Here is a 6,881-nt window from a genome sequence, read left to right as displayed (position 1 = left end):
CCTCCTCACGCTGTCAGGCTGCATCGCTCTTTGAAGTTAATGAGTCAAAACTATCAGTCGTTTCGCTTTTAATTAGAAAACGGACAGAATGATTACATTTTTAATTGAAGCTGTCATTTTCAATTAAGATATGACATCCTTGAGAAGCCCTCTCCTCTCTCAGCCCTTTATTTATTCAGTTATCAGCAGCCTCCTCAAGATGTTCCACTCCTTCGCCTCCTGATCTCCTCTCCTCCTCCTCCTCCTCTCTCGCCGTCCTCGTCGGCGACCGAGGAGGCCACTCCGTCGTCAAGCACTGCTCGTACCTTTCTTAATGCCTGTTTAATGTCTTATTTTGCTGTCATCACACACGCCCCTCTGCTTACTCCTCAGGCCTCAGACACTAGCTGCACCTTTAGTCTTTATTTACATCATCCTCCAGTAAAACGTCTGCAGAGGTGTTCATTTGATTCTAGCAGCATGATGAATGTAGTTGAGTACATTGGTTTTGCAAAATATGTCAGGAAATGTGTTTGAAATGGCAGAAAGGCCGTCTTGTTTTATTTGAAGGTGATTAGTGTTTAAAAAAAATCCAGTGAAAATGAGAAAACAGCCCTAAAATGCTTCAACAATCAAAAAAACATAAATTATTTAGCATTTGTACATTTCAAATCTTTTTTTTTTCTCAGTGGCTGTTCCCTCAAAACTTCTGATCTGAGAGGAGAGTTTTAGAAATAAAAAAAAATAGGAGGAAACTGTGGTTTTGGATGCAACCTTGACTATTTCCTTTAACGGTTTTGGTTCTGCAGAGAACAGATTACTGCACAGATGTATTTCCTGACGAGGTTTCTTTCTCGTTGCCTTTCTTGTCTGAGATCAGCGGCAGATTGTGAACACACAATGGTCTCGATGGGGAGACTGTTGAAGGTGATCAAAGAGGGAAAGTGCTGTTGCTCTTTCTTGACAAATAAAGAAAAAGAAAATCCTTTCCAAGACGCCAGAGTTTTAAGGCACATTGTCAGCTGGAGTGTGTCTTTGTTGTGCCTGCAGATATTTGAAATTCCTTAAGTAGTATTTTAATCATTGAGCCTTGAATATTTCATCTTGTCCAGCCACTTGACCTTCTAATAAAACATCAGGAGCTCTACAGAAGACCAAAGTGCTTAGCGTGTTTTACCAGGAGGTGTTTACACGCAGCACTAACATGGCTCCGTGTTCACTGGTTCACAATGTTAAGACACAAGTTGTTCAGCGCTGTTTTCCTTTTCTATCTGTTATTTGTTGGCAATTGTAAGAAAAGCTTGTTCAGCCCTAAAAGCACATCATGTCTGACAGGAAAACAGCGGTGCAGCAGGTTGCTGGCCAATAGAGACGGTGGTTTGTTTTTTTTTTCCTCCTGGTTGTCAGTGGAAACAGAAATACATCTAATAGTTGGAACGTGTTTGACGAGTGTTAGAGGTCTGAGGAAAATATAGAACAGAATGCAGCTTCATGACAGGTGAATATGAAATCGGGCCGAGACAAGGCTTTTTAAGCAGCGTATTGAGATGTTGTAGCTCATATTGTGACCAAATTGTGTTTTTTGTAATTGATCTTAATCCTTATGCAAATTACAAATGTTATTTTTGCTGCTAAAACCCAGATTGTGCAACTTGTAAGGAAAAAAATCCACTATATTCTTAACATCTGGGTAAAAATCAGTGTTTTGCTGGTTGAAATTGTAAAGTCTGCTTCGTCTTAAAGGTGAGCTCAGGAAGAGAGGCGGAACTACGGTGGCCCAGAAGTGTCACAACAAAACAAAAGCCACAACACAACACAATAAGCCACAACACTACAAAATTAGCCACAATGCTACAAAATTAGCCGCAACACTACAAAACAAGCCACAACACAACCAAATTAACCACAACACTACAAAATAAGCCGTAACACAACGGCTGCAACAGAAGTTGTTTTTTTTTAAACCCGGAGGTTATACTGTGTGAAACAAGTTTCTGGAGATCCATTCAAGTTCAATCATTCAGGAAAACTAAAATCTGCAAAAACAGGCTGTACCTCTGGCGTCCACATTAACAAGTCAAACATGCAATGGCTCTTTATTTATAATTCAAAGTTAACAACAGCTGTAATAGCTGAAATTATTAAACATTATTTACTATCAGTACTTTACTTACTGCTCGAGTTGTTTCCATCAATCTCCGGCTTCTGCTCGCTTCGTCTGGCGATGCGCACTTCACAGTAAAACTTCCGGGTAAAAAAAACAAACAAAAAAAAAAAAAAAAACAATTTCTGTTGCAGCCTTTGTGTTGCATTGCGGCTTATTTTGTAGTGTTGTGGTTTATTTTGTAGTGTTGTGGTTAATTTAGTTAGGTTGTGTTGTGGTTAATTTTGTAGCGTTGCGGCTTATTGCGCTGTGTTGTGGCTTTTGTTTTGTTTTGTTGTGACACTTCTGGGCCACCGTAGTTCCGCCTCTCTTTAACGAAACAAAATGGGATGTGTTTGGTAGAAATATCCTGATCATTAAAAACTGCAAATCTTTATTATTTATCAGGTTATTTGATGTTAAATCTTCTTCTGCTTGACCATCTGGGATTTGCTTGAAACTTTTCAATCATACTTAAAAAGGATCTGTGAATTTTTACCAGATAAATCTTTTTTTTTAAAAAATTGCGAGTCGACGCACTTCCAACACGTTTTTTCAACAACATCTCAGGAACTATTGAGCTCAAGTTTTTCACTGATTCTGAATCTGTGATGTTGGAGGTCGAATAATCTGTGATGATGGAGGAGTTGAAATATATTCTTAAAAAACAAACTGTGATGAAAAGTCTTTGAGCACACAGTAAAAAAAAAACTCTGACACAGAAGTTGAACTGTTGATATTTTCTGAACCAAATGTAGTCACACAAAAACACACAAAAAAAATCTTTAAACTTTTAGAACTGAATGAGCAGACATGTGAAGCTGTACCACAATAACAGAAGCATCGCTAGATTGATCCAGGTGGAGGATCACAGTATTTTTTTTTAAAACATGAGGCATATTTTTTGCTTTTCACCTTGTGGGCATAAACCTTGGTTTGGAGAAGACTTGTCATGAAGTTCTGCATCATTAGGAAGACCAATAGAACCATCTATTAATGAAGTCAGACGTACACGAGTGCAGTTTTGTTTAAAAGTTGGGTTCTTTAAATCATTGTGTCGTGCCGCCTCTATTCTGCATTTCTGTGCCTCAATCCTTTTCTTCCATTCTTCATCCATCCCCACAGTTCCTCCTTGTCATTCTCCTCTACCTCCTCCTCCTCTTCCTCCTCCTCCTCTTCCAGACCTGGAGGAGTGGGTGGCTGTGGCTCTTTACAGTCCATTTCCTGGCGAGGAGGCTCTCGAGTGCAGCCCGAGCCATTCTTTGGCTGCACAATGCTGTGTTCTCATTAACTCTTATCAAAGTTCATCTCGCATCCAAATGCTGTGGGCCGCTCAATACCGACTGCGCCGAAAAGAGAAAATGAAAAAGACAAAGCAAAGCAAGCAGCAGAAACACAGCGACGGACAGAGAGAGAGACAGAAGGGAAGAGCACGGTGGAGATAAAGGACACAGAAATAATGGTTTAATGGTGATTGAGGATGGCCAGAATAATCACTGCAGCCCTCTGACTAGACTGAATATTGGTTTGATGTAAAATTAAACTGGGTTCATATCTGAGACTCCGATAAGTATGTTTTATGTTTTGTTTTTTTTCCCTCCATAAACCAATACTTGTCTTTGTCCTTTTGAATTTTTTTTCCAGCCAGAAAAAAAAAAAAAAAAAAGTTAGAGAAGAATAAATGGCTCGCACAAATAATTAAATAGAATTCATAATCGTAATTCAATCTTACTCACACAATAGAGCCTCTGTGAATGCCCTCGTGTTATTTGCCATCCTAAGAGAAATGCCAAACCGCTGCGAAGAGCATGACAATGATGGAAAATACTGTCCTACTTCTGGTAAATAGAGGCCAGGAGCAGGTGAAGATATAAAGTGAGTTCTTAGTGCAGTCCTTTGCTTGATTTGTTCGGATGATTAGAAACCCCCTCCTCCCCTGTAAGTATCATCTGCCTGTGCTCATAAACATACACAGTCACTCCTCCGCCTGTATCATCAGATCCTACAGTGCAGCTGGATTTCCTCATTGAGATGTAAAGAGCGATAATTGGAGTCTGATTGCAGCCGTACGAGAGCTTTCATCAGAGCCCCGGTCTTGTAGCATCACACGATGGAGGGATAGTTTGCACTCGGTGTCTGTCGCTACCTTAAAATTCATATTCGAGCAAACACCTGCTGCAAAGAGCCAACAGCACTTGTGTCCAACTGCTCTATTTTCATGAAGTTCCTGTTAAAGACAGTGTTGTTTCAGTCGTCACCCCTCCTCCTCCTCCTCACACCTACGGACAATTTAGAATCACCAATTAACCTCAACATGTTTTCGGACCTTGTGGGAGGAAGCCAGAGAACCTGGCAAAGAAAGATCCCGGGTGTCCTCACCGGGATGCGAACCAGCAACCTTCCAGCTGCAAGGCAACGGTGCTAACCACTGCTCCACCTTGCAGCCCCATTGTAATACTTATGGAGATATTGAATTTTAGACAAGATCTGCCTCTAATCAGCAACAGGTAACCAGTCTATCACAGGGCTACACTTTTAACCTCATCATGTTTTTGGACTGTGTGGGACGAGAACCCGAAGAGCACCCACGCTGCGCGGGGAGAACATGGAGACTCCACTCAGAAAGATCCCGGGTGTCCTCACCGGAACCCGAACTGGCGACCTTCTTGCTGCGAGGCAACAGTGCTAACCACCGAGCCACCTTGCAGCCCCCATAAAAGATCATCCATCCATCCATCCATCTTCTCCCGCTTATCCAGAGTCGGGTCGTGGAGGCTGCAGCCTTAGCAAAGCCGCCCAGACTTCCCGATCCGCACACACCTCCCCCAGTTCTTCCGGGGTGACCCCGAGGCGTTCCCAGGCCAGCTGGGAGACATAGTCTCTCCAGCATGTCCTGGATCTTCCCCGAGGTCTCCTCCTGGTGGGACACACCCGGAACACCTCCCCAGGGAGGCGTCCAGGAGGTATCCAGAAAAGATGCCCGAGCCACCTCAACTGGCTCCTTTCGATGTCAGTTAAAAGATCATTTAAACCATAAATATTTACATTAGAATATTTTTAGAATATTTGTCATAACACGACTGATAAACACAAATAGAGAAATTTCAAAGAATAAACAGTATTCCTGTATTAAATCTAATACGGTCATAAAAGCTCCTGCTTTTAGTTGCTAAAAGTCACTTTAGGGTTAAAATGCTCAGCAGCTTCCTTCCAGATGGGGACTGCAGTTTGTTTGTTTTTTCCCCACATTACTCAAATGTAAGTTATTAGCATCATTTGTCGGAGTTTATTTTCAGGTGAATACAGATTACCTGTGCTCGGTCGAGGCTGGCTGACTACAGATCAAAATGTCAACAAAACACATAAAGAGGAGCTGAACTGAAATGTCTGTTTATGTCAACATGCAATAGGTCACACCTTAACTGATATTTGCAGATTGGAGTTGCCAGTAATTTATTATGAAAGTGGCCGATAAGGGTGCACCAGCTTGGTTTATGTGCATGCTTATTTTTCCTCATTTGATTGTTGAAGTTCTTCTTCGTTGTTAGCAGGGCAAGCTACTACTTAACACCTAATAATAACCAACAAGCAATGGTAGACCTACAAACACTCAAATGTGTATATTTATTTTAAATCTATACTACAGAGGGAGATCTCCTAGATGGAGGAAATATTCATGAGGCAGTGGTGGAGCCAAACCGAGACAATGTTGGGGAGTGAAGGTGACTGCAGAACAAGTGAAGCATTCAAGAGGAGTGTTTTTGTTTGAGGAGACTCTTTGAGTAATTGTCAGCGCGGCGGCGGCGGGTAATTATTAGTCGCATTGCTTAAAACAAATTTATCTGGCCCAGTAGACTTCTTCTGAACTCGACGCTTGCAGAGACTCGCAGCAACACATTCGCTTTACTCACAGCTGAGTAGAGGGAACACTTTGGAAACCCTTCACCCCTCCGTCGTGACTCTGCCTCAGCTGCCAGAGAAATGCCCAGAGGAGACTGTCTGATACCATAAACACCACCAAAAGAATTTAACCATGATGGATGGTGTCGGAGAGCGTCTCCACTTTGCTCAGAAACGCCGGCCCCACAATTCCCCAACTCCGAGGCATTTTCAAATCAGTAACTCATGTTCCTGAATCTGTGTACGCATTGTGCTGAATAAACCTCTCGAGTTATTTAGTACAAACTGCCTGTGCACCCCCGAAAGAATCAGGTCTGTGGGGGGTGAAAAAGTAGTTTAGCGGATTAGATGCTCTTTGTCGGAAAAGGAAAATACAGCAGCTAATGTGTGTAAGTGTGTGTGTGTCTTGGTAATGCTTAATGTGTGTGTTTAGAGACAGCCTTAGGTCTTAGGGATGGCACTGTTCAGCTACTCCCACTTTAATTGGCTGCTGGCCCCCTCAGCTTCGCTTGAATGGAGAGTCATTTAGGGACCTTTCACTCTCATAGAGGATTGTCGGTTGCCGCTGCAGGAGAAATTGCATTCCTGTTTCCATACAATGGCTGGTCTGAGTTGGAAGGGGCAAGAGTATCACTGTCATTATCATGACAATGGAAGCTAATTCCACTGCCACTAGCACCATTCTGAAACCCTCTGCAGCACCAGCTTATCAGGGGGCACCATGAGACCAGCGGGAGGCTGCGCGCATGAGGCAGAGATCCACACATACAGCGAACACTGTCTGTCAGACGCATGCACATCCACGGCTCTGTTTAGAGCAGCTGTTGCAGGCAGGAACCAACACATCAGCAAAAAAAAA

The sequence above is a fragment of the Stegastes partitus genome, unplaced genomic scaffold (assembly GCF_000690725.1).
Source record: "Stegastes partitus isolate 25-593 unplaced genomic scaffold, Stegastes_partitus-1.0.2 Scaffold1716, whole genome shotgun sequence".
Taxonomy (NCBI): domain Eukaryota; kingdom Metazoa; phylum Chordata; class Actinopteri; family Pomacentridae; genus Stegastes; species Stegastes partitus.
The sequence above is the reverse complement of the archived record's forward strand: the minus strand, read 5'-3'. Positions refer to the sequence as shown.